General features: G+C 40.9%; 1 protein-coding gene across 10 annotated transcripts in view; it reads left to right on the top strand.

Moving 5' to 3' along the window:
* Positions 1-317: 317 nt before the first annotated feature.
* The window catches only part of LOC128695715 (uncharacterized), a 150,148-nt gene continuing 135,054 nt past the window's right edge, over positions 318-15,411 (top strand). For 7 of the 10 annotated variants that reach the window (XM_070093325.1, XM_070093324.1, XM_070093323.1 and 4 more), the window contains exon 1: positions 318-398. The gene's annotated coding sequence lies outside the window, so the exon portion shown is untranslated. Of the gene's footprint in view, positions 468-15,411 lie in introns of all 10 variants that reach the window. The other 3 variants (XM_070093320.1, XM_070093319.1, XM_070093322.1) reach the window with 3 other exon arrangements.

Below are 15,411 nucleotides of genomic sequence, written 5' to 3'. Positions count from 1 at the left end.
AAATAATCTTTATTTCTACAAGCACATGCATAGAGTATACAGACCTAGTTGACATCAGCAATATAGATTATTATTATTTTTGTTGATGGTTTTGTCTAGTAATATAAAAATGCTCTGCATATTAAAGGGGCTTTCTACATACACACCTAAATGTCACCCATCTCTGTACAAACATTGTATCATGCTGGTATAAAGAATCTTTAGTCCTTAATACAAAATATGGTTATGTCGAGAATGTTGTTAGTGAGCGCCATCTATTGAGTGTGAGTGTGGTTGACCCTGGAGGAGTGAGAGTGACCCACTCACCAGTGAGCAGACACTCAGTCTGACTGTGTCACTGGTGGAGTGTGGTTATACACGCTCCTGCTGAGCCTCCTCCTGCTCCTGCTGTTGAAGGGGTACTTGTTGCTGCTACATTACACTATGTGGTGTCCTTCCCTACACCCCGGTGATGATGGCTGCTCATGGTGATGCAACATACTCATGTCAAATCAAAGTTTATTCTCTATAAGGATTACAATGAAGAGTACAGATTTTGGTTATTGTGTGGTTTACATATAGTAAAGTACTAATTACAGAGGGGGCCACTAGAACACCTAGCATGGCTAGGTGGTTCTCATGGCAGCTGTGAGGAAAGCATGTTTTGTTAGGAACTTAAAAAACCCATCGGGGGAGGGTGCTTGATTGACTTTTTTTTTATCAAAAGTAATTACCATTAATTTTCCAGGTGCCGTAATCCTTGTGGAGAAAAATCACCAGGGAGAGTGGGCATCTCAGCCCTCAGTCCACCAGCCCTTGGTGAGAGGGCTGAGAGATACCCTCCCCCTTCCTTTAAATTGGAGATTTTTCTCCACAATCCTACGAATTTTCTTTTAATTTACTGATTAAAGGATTTTTAGTTTTGTCTACTCTGCGCAGAACTGTTTTGTTGAACGATCTTTCTTGTAGTAATTATAACAGTATCATACCGACTACTATAGAGAGATTAAAGACCGAAGTAGTGTTTATTGAGTTTATTGAGGAAATGTTTTGCCAACCAATGGCTTCTTCAGTACAGAGAAGAACGGTGGAAGAAGAGCAGTAGTTTGAGGTAATCAGTCCCTCAGCCTGGAGTCTACTTCAGGCTGAGGAACTGATAACTTCACTCTTCTTCCACAGTTCTTTGTATTGGACTGAAGAAGCCATGGGCTGGCGACACATTTCTTCAATAGAGATTCCCAAATGTTGCGAGAATATCTTTTCTTCAGCTTGTTGGTTTTCTGAACTATTTATCAGAACTTGCTTCCAGGCTGAGCAGATTGTTTCCTCTTCAAGTCTTCATATATCATCTCTGGAATTAGTTGAAAAAGCCACTGATTGGAGAAACTTCAACTAAAGAAACCCAGGCATTGCACATGTCTTAATTCCTCGAGAGACCATTGTTGTCATGGGTGAGGTCATGTTCTTGACATGACCCTAAACCATATGTTAAACATGGTTTAATGACACTACAATACATGTATTTGTTTCTGCCATAATTTCAGGAAGGGGACATCACTCTGACCTCCATTATTGTGGCTAACAGTTTGACATCTGTTGTGCTTGTCTAATAACACCATTGCCAAATGTTTTGTAGAGATTCCTATTGATTGGTGAAAATTTTTCCGAGATTTTGCTTTTGCTATATTTGTGTGTATGTGTGGGGAAGGTGAAATTGGCCAATTTTTTTTTTTTTTTTTTTTTTTTTTTTTTTTTTTTTTTTTTTTTTTTTTTTTTTTTTTTTTTTTTTTTTTTTTTTTTTTTTTACCCCTGCCCCATCCATACTCATTCTGTAGATGGTAATTAGAAATTATCACAAGCTTAGTTCTTCTTGAAATACAGGAAGCCCCTTTTCATGCAGGTTAGTTTCCGGGCTACTGTGGTAAAGTATAGATCACTGTAAAGTGAAACATAGCCCTTTTTTTTTTCACTTTCAAATACAGTACAGTGCCATTTTTATTTCTTTGCAAGTTTACATTGAGATTCTGTAGTTACAATGAGAGCCACTATCATGCCACGACATTATCGGCAGACTAAATTAATGGCTTACAGATTACTTAATACTAGAGAAATTGATCATAGTTTATTTAACCCTTTCAGGGTCAAAAGGCCCTCTCCTAAACTTGTTCTCAGTTGAAAATTTTTTGGAAAAAAAAATTTCTTATGAAATGATAGAGAATCTTTTCCCAATCATAATGACACCAAAAGTATGAAATTTGGTGGAAAACTTACGGAATTATGCTCTCGCGAAGTTAGCGGTCTCAACAATGTTTACGCATCGGAGATTCCGCCCACTTTGAGCCCTATTTTTGGTCAATTCCTGTGTACTAGTCGACAAAAATCATTTATTTCGCTAGAACTCCACTTTTTCTATAGAATGAGTACAAGAAACTACCCATTTACCAATTTCAACTATCCAATAAAGTGGTTAGAAATTGGTAATTTTGACAATTTCACACAAATTTCAGAAGATGCCAATTTCCAAATAGGGTCCAGAATAAACAGACATTCCTGGCACTAAAATAAGAAGTTCTCTGTTCATTAGTCATGTCCCCAGGCCCCTCTTATATTTCTTTTGCTTTCCACTTTGAATTTTTATTCTTACAAAAAATAGAGGATTTACTGTTATGCAGACTACTGCATTACTGTAGAAATGGTATAAATAATATCGGCGCACTTGTGAAAGAATATTAGACTCACCAGTTGACATGTATTGGACGCTTGGCATGATTTGTTTACTTTTGAACTTTGGTAAAAATCGAACATTTCTGCTACTTTGAGCTCAATTTCAAGGTACTTTTCATTGTGAAACCAGTCAAAATCATCTCAATTTCTGTAATATGTCTTCCATTCTATAAAATGAGACCAGGAAAACTAGAATACAACCATAAATACCATACGAAAATACAGTGCAAAGTCGCTGTTTTAATCCAAAAAGTCAGTTTTTTTTTTCTCATTACGCACTGTGTGCTGCAGGAATTTTTTTTATACTGCGCACACTGACCACATAGACCCATTCTTTCTTATGTAGGCCTACCAGCTTTCTCTCGCTAGATTTGAAGGTGCTAGAATTTAGGCGTACTAGTACGTCAATAACCCTGGTGCGTAAGCCGTACTGGTATGTCGAAAACCCTGAAAGGGTTAAGTTGTACATCTGTTCTTATTTAAAGCAGACAGTAAGTTAACTCAAGTTGCACTCTGGGGATATTACACTGGGACAGTTTGAAAGTATTTTGTAGGTTGTGTACAGTAAGGCCCCGCTTACATGGCGGGTTAGGTTCCAGGCTATCGCCAGAAAGCAGACATCGCTGGAGAGCAGAACGCCATTTTTTCCATTTATAAATGCATATAAATGCCAGACAACAAGTTTACACTAAATTATATTAAGTTAGTAATAGAACTAGGCATTAAAAAACACAAAAAGTAAAATATATACACAGTACACTCATTACTTATCTTAAAGTATTTGTAATCTTAATGTAGGGCGAGAGGTGAGTAGTACTTATTTGTAGGACGTCAGGCGTAGGTAGCCCTGGCTCCCCATCTCATACTTAATATACTGTGGAACCTCAAAAATCGAACTTAATCCGTTCCAGGAGCTAGTTCTAAATTCGAAAAGTCTGAAATTCGAAGCAATATTTCCCATAAGAAATAATGGAAATACAATTAATCTGTTCCAGAAACCCAAAAATATTCACACAAAAAATACATTTTATAGAGATTAATTAGTTTTACATACAACAAATACTATAGCTTTTAATTATGTATAGTAATACATATAAAATAACATTTTTACTTACCTTTATTGAAGATTGGTGATGGCATCTGGAAGGTAGGGAGGAGGAGAGAGGGAGTTGGGGTTAGTGTTTGGAAGGAGAATCCCCCTCCATGAGGACTTCATGTAAAGCCCTCTCTGGGGTTACTTCCCTTCTGTCTTTTAATGCCACTAGGACCAGCTTGAGTCACTGGACCTCTGTCTCACAAAATAACTGTCCACTCCTCTGTTTCTGGCACCTCTAAAATTTCCCTAAAATGGGACATGGTTCTGTCACTGAACTTGTTGCAAAGATGGCTTGTTTCAGCTTGCTCAGGGTGGTACTTCTGCACAAACATTTGGACATCATTCCACTTGGCACAAATCTCCTTAATGATTGAAGAAAGCACCTCATCCACTCACTATATTAACACCTTTCGCAACATCAGCTTCCTTGATTTGTTCTTTCTTTGACAGGATAAAACCGATGGTAGACTTGTTTTTCCCATACATCCTGGCAAGCTCAACAAATCTCACACCACTCTCATACTTCTGTATTATTTCCTTCTTCACATCTATGGTGTTTCTCACTTTCTTTACCACAGGGGTACCACTAGCAAGTTTCTTTGATCCCATGGCAGCTTATTTCACAGTCCCACAAGCACTAAACACAACGAAATGATCGTAAAATGCATGAATGAGAGCGCAGGTTAGTGTTCACTCAAGCATAAACAAAGCTAGACTGCTCACGGCGCCTGTGCGGGGACGCGGACAGAGCGGGCTGGCAGACAGGTCTCGTACCCGGCGGTCCGAAAATAGGGGCGCGTTCGATAATAGGGACACAGTTTGTCCGAAAAAATGGTCCTATTTCGAAACGTCCGATATGTGATACGTTCGATTTTTGAGGTTCCACTGTACGGTATTTAAAACAGCGCAGAGAGTTAAAATACACACACAGTACATTCATTATTTACCTTAAAATGTGTAGTCTTAATGTAGGAATAGAGGTGAGTAGTATTTATTTGTAGGAAGTCAGTGTACATAGCCGGTAGGTGTAGCCCGCCTGGGCTACACCTACTGGCTACCTACACTGTGGCCCAGAGCCATATTAGCATCGACATACCTTGTTCGCTGAATTTAATCGTTTCAAACAACCACCTTTAGACGCCATCATAAACGAAGGGAGAAGTAATGAATAGTTCATGCCGAAAATTGTAAACAAAAGTGGACTGGGGAGTGGCTGGGCCAAATGCAGATTCATACATGTTTTCTCTGGTGGCTAAGCAGAGAAAATGTAATGTCCCTCTGCCCGGCTACCACACAGGTCCACAAATATTATCAGAGCACATACAAAATATGCAATAAATGCCAGACAACAAGTTTACACTAACTTGTATTAAGTTAGCAATAGAAATAGGCATTAAAAACACAATAGAAGGTAAGATGCACACAGAGTACACTTATTACTTACCTTAAAATATTGATATTAATGTGCGAGAGGTGAGTGGCAGGGTGTTTATTGAATAAAATTAGAATGGCACACCATCATCCTCTAACTTGGCACTTAAAGCAGGAGTCTTACGACTCCTTTTTTTCATCACAGCTAAGCTTAGATGTCATTGTCAATGAGAGCCAACTGGTTAACAAAAGAGTAAATGAGAGAGAACGAGATACCGAGTTCAGACAATGTAAGAACACAAACTGAATAGGTAGTGGGCGATCACTTGGTCAGGCGAAATAAATGCGTATTAATGTGTGTGCACTTTTGGTTCATTCACGTACGTTTGTAAGAGTTGGTAAAACATTTACCTCAATATTTTTTTATTATAATAATTACCTCATAATACAAATACTCTTACATTGTGTACAAGTTGTACAAGTTAGTACAGAATAAACAAACAGCAACACACCATTTTTAGAGTGAATGATATTATTATTATTATTATTATTATTATTATCATCATAAAAGCACTAAACCCACAAGGGTCGTGAATTGCTATATATAGAGTAAAGGCATACGAAAAGAATATTTTTCCACAGTTATCCCCAGTTTGACTAGAGAAAACGTAATTCTTCGACACTACCTACACAGCCGCTTTGTAAACAAATCTCGTATTTACATAAATTTTTATTTTGCGAGTGTGTGTATCATGTTTATATGCTATGTAACCGGTTTCATATATAATCTTGAGGAAAATATAATAGATGGATTAATTTTATTTTATTTTTTTATTATCACACTGGCCGATTCCCACCAAGGCAGGGTGGCCCGAAAAAGAAAAACTTTCACTATCATTCACTCCATCAATGTCTTGCCAGAAGGGTGCTTTACACTACAGTTTTTAAACTGCAACATTAACACCCCTCCTTCAGAGTGCAGGCACTGTACTTCCCATCTCCAGGACTCAAGTCCGGCCTGCCGGTTTCCCTGAACCCCTTCATAAATGTTACTTTGCTCACACTCCAACAGCACGTCAAGTATTAAAAACCATTTGTCTCCATTCACTCCTATCAAACACGCTCACGCATGCCTGCTGGAAGTCCAAGCCCCTTGCACACAAAACCTCCTTTACCCCCTCTCTCCAACCTTTCCTAGGCCGACCCCTACCCCGCCTTCCTTCCACTACAGACTGATACACTCTTGAAGTCATTCTGTTTCGCTCCATTCTCTCTACATGTCCGAACCACCTCAACAACCCTTCCTCAGCCCTCTGGACAACAGTGTTGGTAATCCCGCACCTCCTCCTAACTTCCAAACTACGAATTCTCTGCATTATATTCACACCACACATTGCCCTCAGTCGTGACATCTCCACTGCCTCCAGCCTTCTCCTCGCTGCAACATTCATCACCCATGCTTCACACCCATATAAGAGCGTTGGTAAAACTATACTCTCATACATTCCCCTCTTTGCCTCCAAGGACAAAGTTCTTTGTCTCCACAGACTCCTAAGTGCACCACTCACTCTTTTCCCCTCATCAATTCTATGATTCACCTCATCTTTCATAGACCCATCCGCTGACACGTCCACTCCCAAATATCTGAATACATTCACCTCCTCCATACTCTCTCCCTCCAATCTGATATTCAATCTTTCATCACCTAATCTTTTTGTTATCCTCATAACCTTACTCTTTCCTGTATTCACCTTTAATTTTCTTCTTTTGCACACCCTACCAAATTCATCCACCAATCTCTGCAACTTCTCTTCAGAATCTCCCAAGAGCACAGTGTCATCAGCAAAGAGCAGCTGTGACAACTCCCACTTTGTGTGTGATTCTTTATCTTTTAACTCCACACCACTTGCCAAGACCCTCGCATTTACTTCTCTTACAATGATTAATGAATGATTATTTTAATGTAAAATAAGACATTTAATGTGCCCAAGAGTGATTATTATTACGCAGTATTGGCGTCATGAGTAGACACAAGTGGCGATTTTAATGTGTACCTGCACACCAGCACAGTAAGTATATTTAGGTACAGGTGTACACATAAGTATAATTATCAGAGTACATATAAAATACGCAGTAACTTTAAAACACTTGAAATTTTGGAAATTTTCCTGACATAATAGATGTGGTCACTGAGAATGTAAACAAACCAGGTGGGGCATGCCGTATTTGAAAGACCGCTTGCTGCATAGCAAATTTTGGTCATAATTTGAAATCGCCGTATTAGCGGAACACCATAAAGTGGGGCCATACTGTATATCAATACAGTGGAACCTCAAATATCGAACTTAATCCATTCCAGGAGTTAGTTCTAAATTCGAAAAATCTGAAAAGTGAAGCAATATTTCCCATAAGAAATAATGGAAATACAATTAGTCCGTTCCAGAAACCCAAAAATACATAAAAAAGAAAAAAAAAATTAGAGATTAATTATAGTTTTACATACACACAACAAATAGTGTTCAATTATGTATTAATAAATTTAAATAAACATATAAAATAACATTTTACATACCTTTATTGAAGTTTGGTGATGGCATCTGGAAGATAGGGAGGAGAGAGGGAGTTGGGGTTAGTGTTTGGAAGGGGAATCCCCCTCCATAAGGACTTTAGGTATCAAAGCCCTCTCTGGGGTTACTTCCTTTGTCTTTTAATGCCACTAGGACCAGCTTGTCACTGGACCCCTGTCTCACAAAATAACTGTCCACCATCCTCTGTTTCTGGTGCCTCTTTAAGATTTACCTAAAATGGGACATGGTTCTGTCAATGAACTTGTTGCAAAGATGGCTTGTTTCAGCTTGCTCAGGGTGGTACTTCTCCACAAACATTTGGACATCATTCCATTTCTGTATTATTTCCTTCTTCACATCTATGGTGTTTCTCACTTTCTTTACCACAGGGGTACCACTAGCAAGTTTCTTTGGGCCCATTGTAGCTTATTGCACAGTCCCACAAGCACTAAACACAATGAAATAATCGTAAAATGTTTGAATTAGAGTGCAAGTTAGTGTTCACTCAAGCATCAATAAAACCAGACTGGCTCATGGTGCCTGCATGGGGATGCGGACAGAGCGGGCTGCCGGACAGGGCCGGTATCCGGTGGTTCGAAAATAGGGGCGAGTTCAATAATAGGGACAAAGTTGGTTCGAAAAAAGGTTCTGTTTTCGAAGAGTTCGACAAGCGATACGTTCAAATTTTGAGGTTCCACTGTAGTAAATATTTAAGTTATTGAAATATAATGTTGAGCGTTGGTGAAAGTTTACAGTATGAGAATGCTACAATATGGTGTAAGGCAGTACAGTTTTGTGCAGGTAGTATCAAGTTATATATGAACTTCCGGTATTTAAATTTTGAAGTGTTAAAAGCCTAATAGCATGTTTTCACTATCATATATTAAGTGAACAATAAAGCTAGGCCAGAAAAAGGCATACAGTGGAACCTCGGTTTTCATAGGATTCAGTTTCTGAAGGCTCTTCGTCAGAATTTTGTCCCAGTTTTCGTACATTCGCTCGATTTTTGTAGAGCTGCCATACGAAATGCGTCCACCTTCTCATGCCTGCACACAGCATCCTGTGCATTGTGACTCAGTCTGCCTTTGTTTCTTGTTGAGTGAGCATCACCCTGCGTGTTCTTCTGAAACATTTCATAATACAGTGGACCCCCGCATACCGGACGCATAGCATACCGTACAATCCGCATACCGGACGCTTTGATCGCAAAAATTTTGCCTCGCATACCGCCCAAAAACCCGCTCACCGCCCTTCGTCCGAGACGCGTCCAATGTGCGGCCTGAGCCACGCTCACATGTTCCGCCGGTGGCATTGTTTACCAGCCAGCCTCCGCGGTAACATCCAAGCATACAATCGGAACATTTCGTATTATTACAGTGTTTTTGGTGATTTTTTCTGGAAAATAAGTGACCATGGGCCCCAAGAAAGCTTCTAGTGCCAACCCTACAGCAATAAGGGTGAGAATTACTATGGAGATGAAGAAAAAGATCATTGATAAGTATGAAAGTGGAGTGCGTGTCTCCGAGCTGGCCAGGTTGTATAATAAACCCCAATCAACCATCGCTACTATTGGTGGTACAGCTGCTGCTGCACTGTCAGCTGCTGCTGCTGTACCACCGTCAGCTGCTGCTGCTGCTGTAGTACCGTCTGCTGCTGCTGTAGCATCGTCTGCTGCTGCTGTAGCATCATCTGCTGCTGCTGTAGCATCGTCTGCTGCTGCTGTAGCATCGTCTGCTGCTGCTGTAGCATCGTCTGCTGCTGCTGTAGCATCGTCTGCTGCTGCTGTACCACCGTCAGCTGCTGCTGCTGCTGTACCACCGTCAGCTGCTGCTGCTGCTGTAGCATCGTCTGCTGCTGCTGCTGTAGCATCGTCTGCTGCTGCTGTAACATCGTCAGTTGCTGCTGTAGCATCGTCTGCTGCTGCTGTAGCATCGTCTGTTGCTGCTGTAGCATCGTCTGTTGCTGCTGTACCACCGTCAGCTGCTGCTGCTGCTGTAGCATCGTCTGCTGCTGCTGTAGCATCGTCTGCTGCTGCTGTAACATCGTCAGTTGCTGCTGTAGCATCGTCTGCTGCTGCTGTAGCATCGTCTGTTGCTGCTGTAGCATCGTCTGTTGCCGCTGTACCACCGTCAGCTGCTGCTGCTGCTGTAGCATCGTCTGCTGCTGCTGCTGCTGCTGCTGTAGCATCGTCTGCTGCTGCTGTAACATCGTCAGTTGCTGCTGTAGCATCGTCTGCTGCTGCTGTAGCATCGTCTGCTGCTGCTGTAGCATCGTCTGTTGCTGCTGTACCACCGTCAGCTGCTGCTGCTGCTGTAGCACCGTTGTTGGTGTGGCTTATTGAGAATACCAAGAAACAATTAACCCCAGAGGATTTGCCACCCAGGATAACCCAAAAAAGTCAGTGTCATCGAAGACTGTCTAACTTATTTCCATTGGGGTCCTTAATCTTGTCTCCCAGGATGCAACCCACACCAGTCGACTAACACCCAGGTGAACAGGGAAAATGCCTGGAACTAGTGCTCATATTGGTGAATTTAGAGCCAGCAAAGGTTGGTTTGAGAGATTTAAGAATCGTAGTGACATACACAGTGTGATAAGGCATGTTCTGGAAGAAAATACCAAACAGGACCTACAGTACTCAGGAGGAAAAGGCACTCCCAGGACACACTGTCTCATCAGTCATTGCTGCATCTTCAATAAAGGTAAGTGTCATTTATTCTTCATTTAGTAGAGTAGTACATGCACAATATATATTGTGCATGTACTACTCTACTATTGTTCATGTATCCTTCTCTTTGTGTGTAGGAAAATGTATATTTCATGTGGTAAAATTTTTTTTTTCATACTTTTGGGTGTCTTGCACGGATTAATTTGATTTCCATTATTTCTTATGGGGAAAATTCATTCGCATACCGAACATTTCGCATAACAGCCAGCCCTCTTGCACGGATTAAGGTCGCTATGCGGGGGTCCACTGTAATCCATTATTTTTTGCGCTTGTTTGAGTGCGACTGCTAAATAAGCCACCATGGGGCCAAAGAAAGTTCCGAGTGCCAGCCCTTTGATAAAGAAGGTGAGAAACATGATGGAATTCAAGAAAGAACTCCTAGCAAAGTACGAAAGTGGAATAAGTTGCAAAGTTTTGTGGAAAAATATCACCCTAACAAAGCTGTTGCAAGTCATGTCTGCAACATGTTCAATGACAATGCCTTGTCCCATTTTAGGCAAATCTTAGAGATGCCAAAATAGACCTCTCTGGACAGATTTTTTGTGTGACAGGGGTACAGTGACTCAAGCTGGTCCTAGTGCCAGTAAAAGACAAAGAAGGGAAGTAACCCAGGATAGGGCTTTGATACTTGAAGGTCTTATGGAGGGGGATTTCCCTTCCAAACAATAACCTCCTCTCCCTCTCCTCACCATTTTCCATACTCCAACAAGTGTCTTCAATAAAGATAAAAGTGATGTTAAATGTCTATTTATCCATTTCATTATTCATTTATATTTATTTCTCATTGTTTTCTGTATGTAAAATTATAGTTATTCTCTATAAAATGTATTTTTTGTTAATGTTTTTGGGTGTTTGGAATGGATTAATTGGATTTACATTATTTCTTATGGGAAAGAGTGCTTCAGTTTTCATATGAATCAGTTTTCATCAGACTTTTTGGAATGAATTAAGCATGAAACCTGAGGTTCCACTGTATACAGTACACTCATTATATACCTTAAAATATTTTCATCCTAACTTATAGTGAGTGGTGAATATATTTATTATAAGAAGTATGCCTCTTTTTATGAATTAAAGGATATGCTTTTATTGTCATATACTGATAACCAGTTGGACATAAAATTGGAGTGTGCATGACAGGGATGTGTATATTTCAACTTCAGGTGCTGAATATAGTCTGAGGCTGAAATATACAGATCTTTTGCCTGTTTCAGTTTTCTGCTGTGTGATTTTTCCTGTTTTAACCCTTTCAGGGTCCAAGGCCCAAATCTGGAGTCACGCACCAGTGTCCAAGAATTTAAAAAAAAAAAGTTATTTTTTCTTATGAAATCGTAGAGAATCTTTTTGTGAAGAACTTTCACGGCGCGCATAACGGAGATAAAACACCTCAATTACTGGGAGCGCTTGAGGTTTCTAAACCTGTATTCCCTGGAACGCAGGAGGGAGAGATACATGATTATATACACCTGGAAAATCCTAGAGGGACTAGTACCGAACTTGCACACGAAAATCACTCACTACGAAAGCAAAAGACTTGGCAGACGATGCAACATCCCCCCAATGAAAAGCAGGGGTGTCACTAGCACGTTAAGAGACCATACAATAAGTGTCAGGGGCCCGAGACTGTTCAACTGCCTCCCAGCACACATAAGGGGGATTACCAACAGACCCCTGGCAGTCTTCAAGCTGGCACTGGACAAGCACCTAAAGTCAGTTCCTGATCAGCCGGGCTGCGGCTCGTACGTTGGTTTGCATGCAGCCAGCAGCAACAGCCTGGTTGATCAGGCGCTGATCCACCAGGAGGCCTGGTCACAGACCGGGCCGCGGGGGCGTTGACCCCCGAAACTCTCCAGGAAGGTAATAAAACAAAAAGTACGAAATTTGGTGGAAAATTGACGAAATTATGCTCTCGCGAATTTTGATGCGTCAGCGATGTTTACGAATTGGCGATTTTGCCGACTTTGACTCCCATTTTAGGCCAATTACATTATTCCAATCAACCAAATTCTTAGCTATTTCACTAGTATTACTTCTATTCTATCGATTGAGCACAAGAAATCGCCAAGTCAACTGTTTCAACTACAAAATAGTGATCGGAAATTGTTAATTTGGCCAATTTAACACAAAGTTCAAAATATTCCAATTTCAAAATAGGGTCCAGAATGAACAATGTAGGTATTCCTGGCACTAAACTAACATTTCCTCTGTTCATTAGTTATGTTTTGAGGCTTTACAAATAAATTCCATTTTGATTTTTTATTCACATAATGAATTTTTATTCACACCAAAAAATAGAAGATTTACTGTTATGCAATACTGTAATAATTGTATAAATATCATCACCATATTCGTGAATGTATATTAGACCCACCAGCTGACGTGTATTAAACGTGTGAGGTCGTTTGTTTACTCTTGAATATCGGCAAAAATTTAACATTTCCGCTACTTTGAGCTCAGTTTCAAGCCATTTCCAATGCTAAAACCAATCAAAATCGTCTCTATTTCTGTAATATGTCTTCCATTCTATCAAATGAGACCAAGAAATCGCAAATACAACTATAAAAAACATACGAAAAAACACTGCAAAGTTGCTGTTTTAATCGAAAAATCATGATTTCATTTTTTTTCTCTCATTATACACAGTGTGCTGCAGGATCTGTTTTATGTGGTGCACACATACCACATAGATGTATTCTCTCATATCTAGGCCCAAATGTACCACTCACAGTTTATCAGAGTGAGCTGAGCTCATGGCATAGATCTACGGTTTGGACCCTGAACGTAAAGCCGTAGATCTACGGGACGGACCCTGAAAGGATTAATGAAGGAAATATTTGAATTGCAAAACTGGTAAATAGATTTTCAAGGCTTTCTTGAGGCATAACACCAAAGCTTGAGTAACTTGTTAAGTAGATGCATAGGCAGTTTGGACAATAGACAGTTTCCTTCTTAATATAATAAAAAATATATTTCATTTCAGCATGATAGTGGTTGTATCAAATAGAATGAATGACATTAAGTGTACGTGCCGAAAGCCCCTATATATGCAGAGCATTTCGGGGAAACTTAAGACTAACTTGAGATTAACAGGGCAATAACAGTAAGGTGTGGAAAACAAGCTTTAAGATGTTAGAGCATAGGGAAAGTAAGAGTATATTGGTGGGGAGAAGACTGCTGGAGAGAGGTGGATGACTTGACAGTGCACGTGACAGCTGTTGGGTCAGGTCGTGAAGAGTGAACATAAGGTTGTCATAGGAAAGTGAGCTTTTGGGCATGGAAGCAGGAAGGAGTAAACTTGAATTATTGGAACTTTCCAAGGAGGCACGAGAAAGTTGCAGGGTGAAAGTAAAGGTGAAGTTAAGGGATGTCATTAGACTAAGCATGAATACTTAGAGGAAAGGGGTACAATCAGTGGGGGCAGCAGTTAATCATATATCCATAATTGTTCTGTAGCAGTAGCTCCCTCAAATGCAAAACAAACCACCAGGGACACGTTTGTTTACCATGAGGCTTGGGGAATTTAACCATGGCTACAGAGAGAATGAAAGTGACAACTTATCTGTAGGAGGAAGTGGGAGGAACACCAGGAAAGAGAGATGGCATGTATAAAGTACCCAGTCTGCTCACTCAAGATTGTCACTGGAAGTAATGTGATCAGGTGTAAGAATAAGAATTAGTGAGAAGGATAAGATAGCTGTCATATATACTTTTGTCTATTCAAATGCCAGCACTCTAGAAGAGCATATAGAAAGATCTGTATAGGAGAGGAGTGTGGGGATCTAAATATGTAGGGGTACTGGTGTTTAAGACATGGAGAGAGAGAGGGAGGTAGAGAGGGAGAGAGAGAGGGAGAGAGAGAGGGAGGGAGGGAGGGAGGAAGAGAGGGAGGGAGGAAGAGAGGGAGGGAGGAAGAGAGGGAGGGAGGAAGAGAGGGAGGGAGGAAGAGAGGGAGGAAGGAAGAGAGGGAGGAAGGAAGAGAGGGAGGGAGGAAGAGAGGGAGGAAGAGTGGGAAGGAGGAAGCGTGGGAGGAAGGAAGAGAGGGAGGAAGGAAGAGAGGGAGGGAGGAAGAGAGGGGGAGTAAGAGGGGGAGGGAGGAAGAGAGGGAGGAAGATAGAGCCTACAAAGCCTACAGATCAGCCTTGGTTTGGCTTTCGTTGTAGAGAGGCTGCTACTGCTAAGTACAAAGCATGGCGAAGGTATAAGAGACATCCTACCACCTATAACAGGAACTTGCACATGCAAGCCTGTAGGCATGTGGGTGATGTTCAAAAGTGGGCCATTGCTAAATGGGAGGTGGACAGTAAAAGAAAGTTAGCATCAGGTAGGGTAGGCTCCAAAACCTGGTGGTCCCTGGTCAAGGACAGACAAGGTTATCTGCCTGATGAACTTATTCCACCTCTAAATCGATAGGATGGGACCACCTCTACTAGTAGTCAAGAGAAGGCAGACCTCTTTGCTGAACACTTAGCTACCAAAATGCAAGTTCCTGATCCAGCAAGGGACCCTCCTTGGCTAGCTGCAAGAACTGTGTCAAAACTGTCAGTGGTGACAATAAGGCAGGAGGAGGTGCATTTCCTTCTTAAATCACTTGACCAAGAAAAGGCTGTGGGCCCAGACAAGTTGAGCCCAAGATTGTTGAGAAGATGTGCAGACCAGCTAGCAGCACCTCCAACTCGCATCTTTCAGCACTGCCTAGTACAGTGTAAATGGCCCTCTCCATGGAAAGAGGCAAATGTAGTCCCTGTTCACAAGAAGAGCAGAGCAGAAATCAGCAACTACAGACCAGTGTCACTCCTGTCAATCACTGGTAAGATCCTTGAGACAATAATCTCAAGACAAATGACAGATTTTTTTGACTACCACTCTCTACTTTGTGATCGTCAATATGGCTTCAGGAAAGGTTACTCTGCTGCTGATCTGTTGTTAAACCTCTCCACTAAGTGGCA

Source organism: Cherax quadricarinatus, chromosome 42 (genome assembly GCF_038502225.1).
Source record: "Cherax quadricarinatus isolate ZL_2023a chromosome 42, ASM3850222v1, whole genome shotgun sequence".
NCBI classification, from domain to species: Eukaryota; Metazoa; Arthropoda; class Malacostraca; order Decapoda; family Parastacidae; genus Cherax; species Cherax quadricarinatus.
The sequence above is the reverse complement of the archived record's forward strand: the minus strand, read 5'-3'. Positions and strand labels throughout refer to the sequence as shown.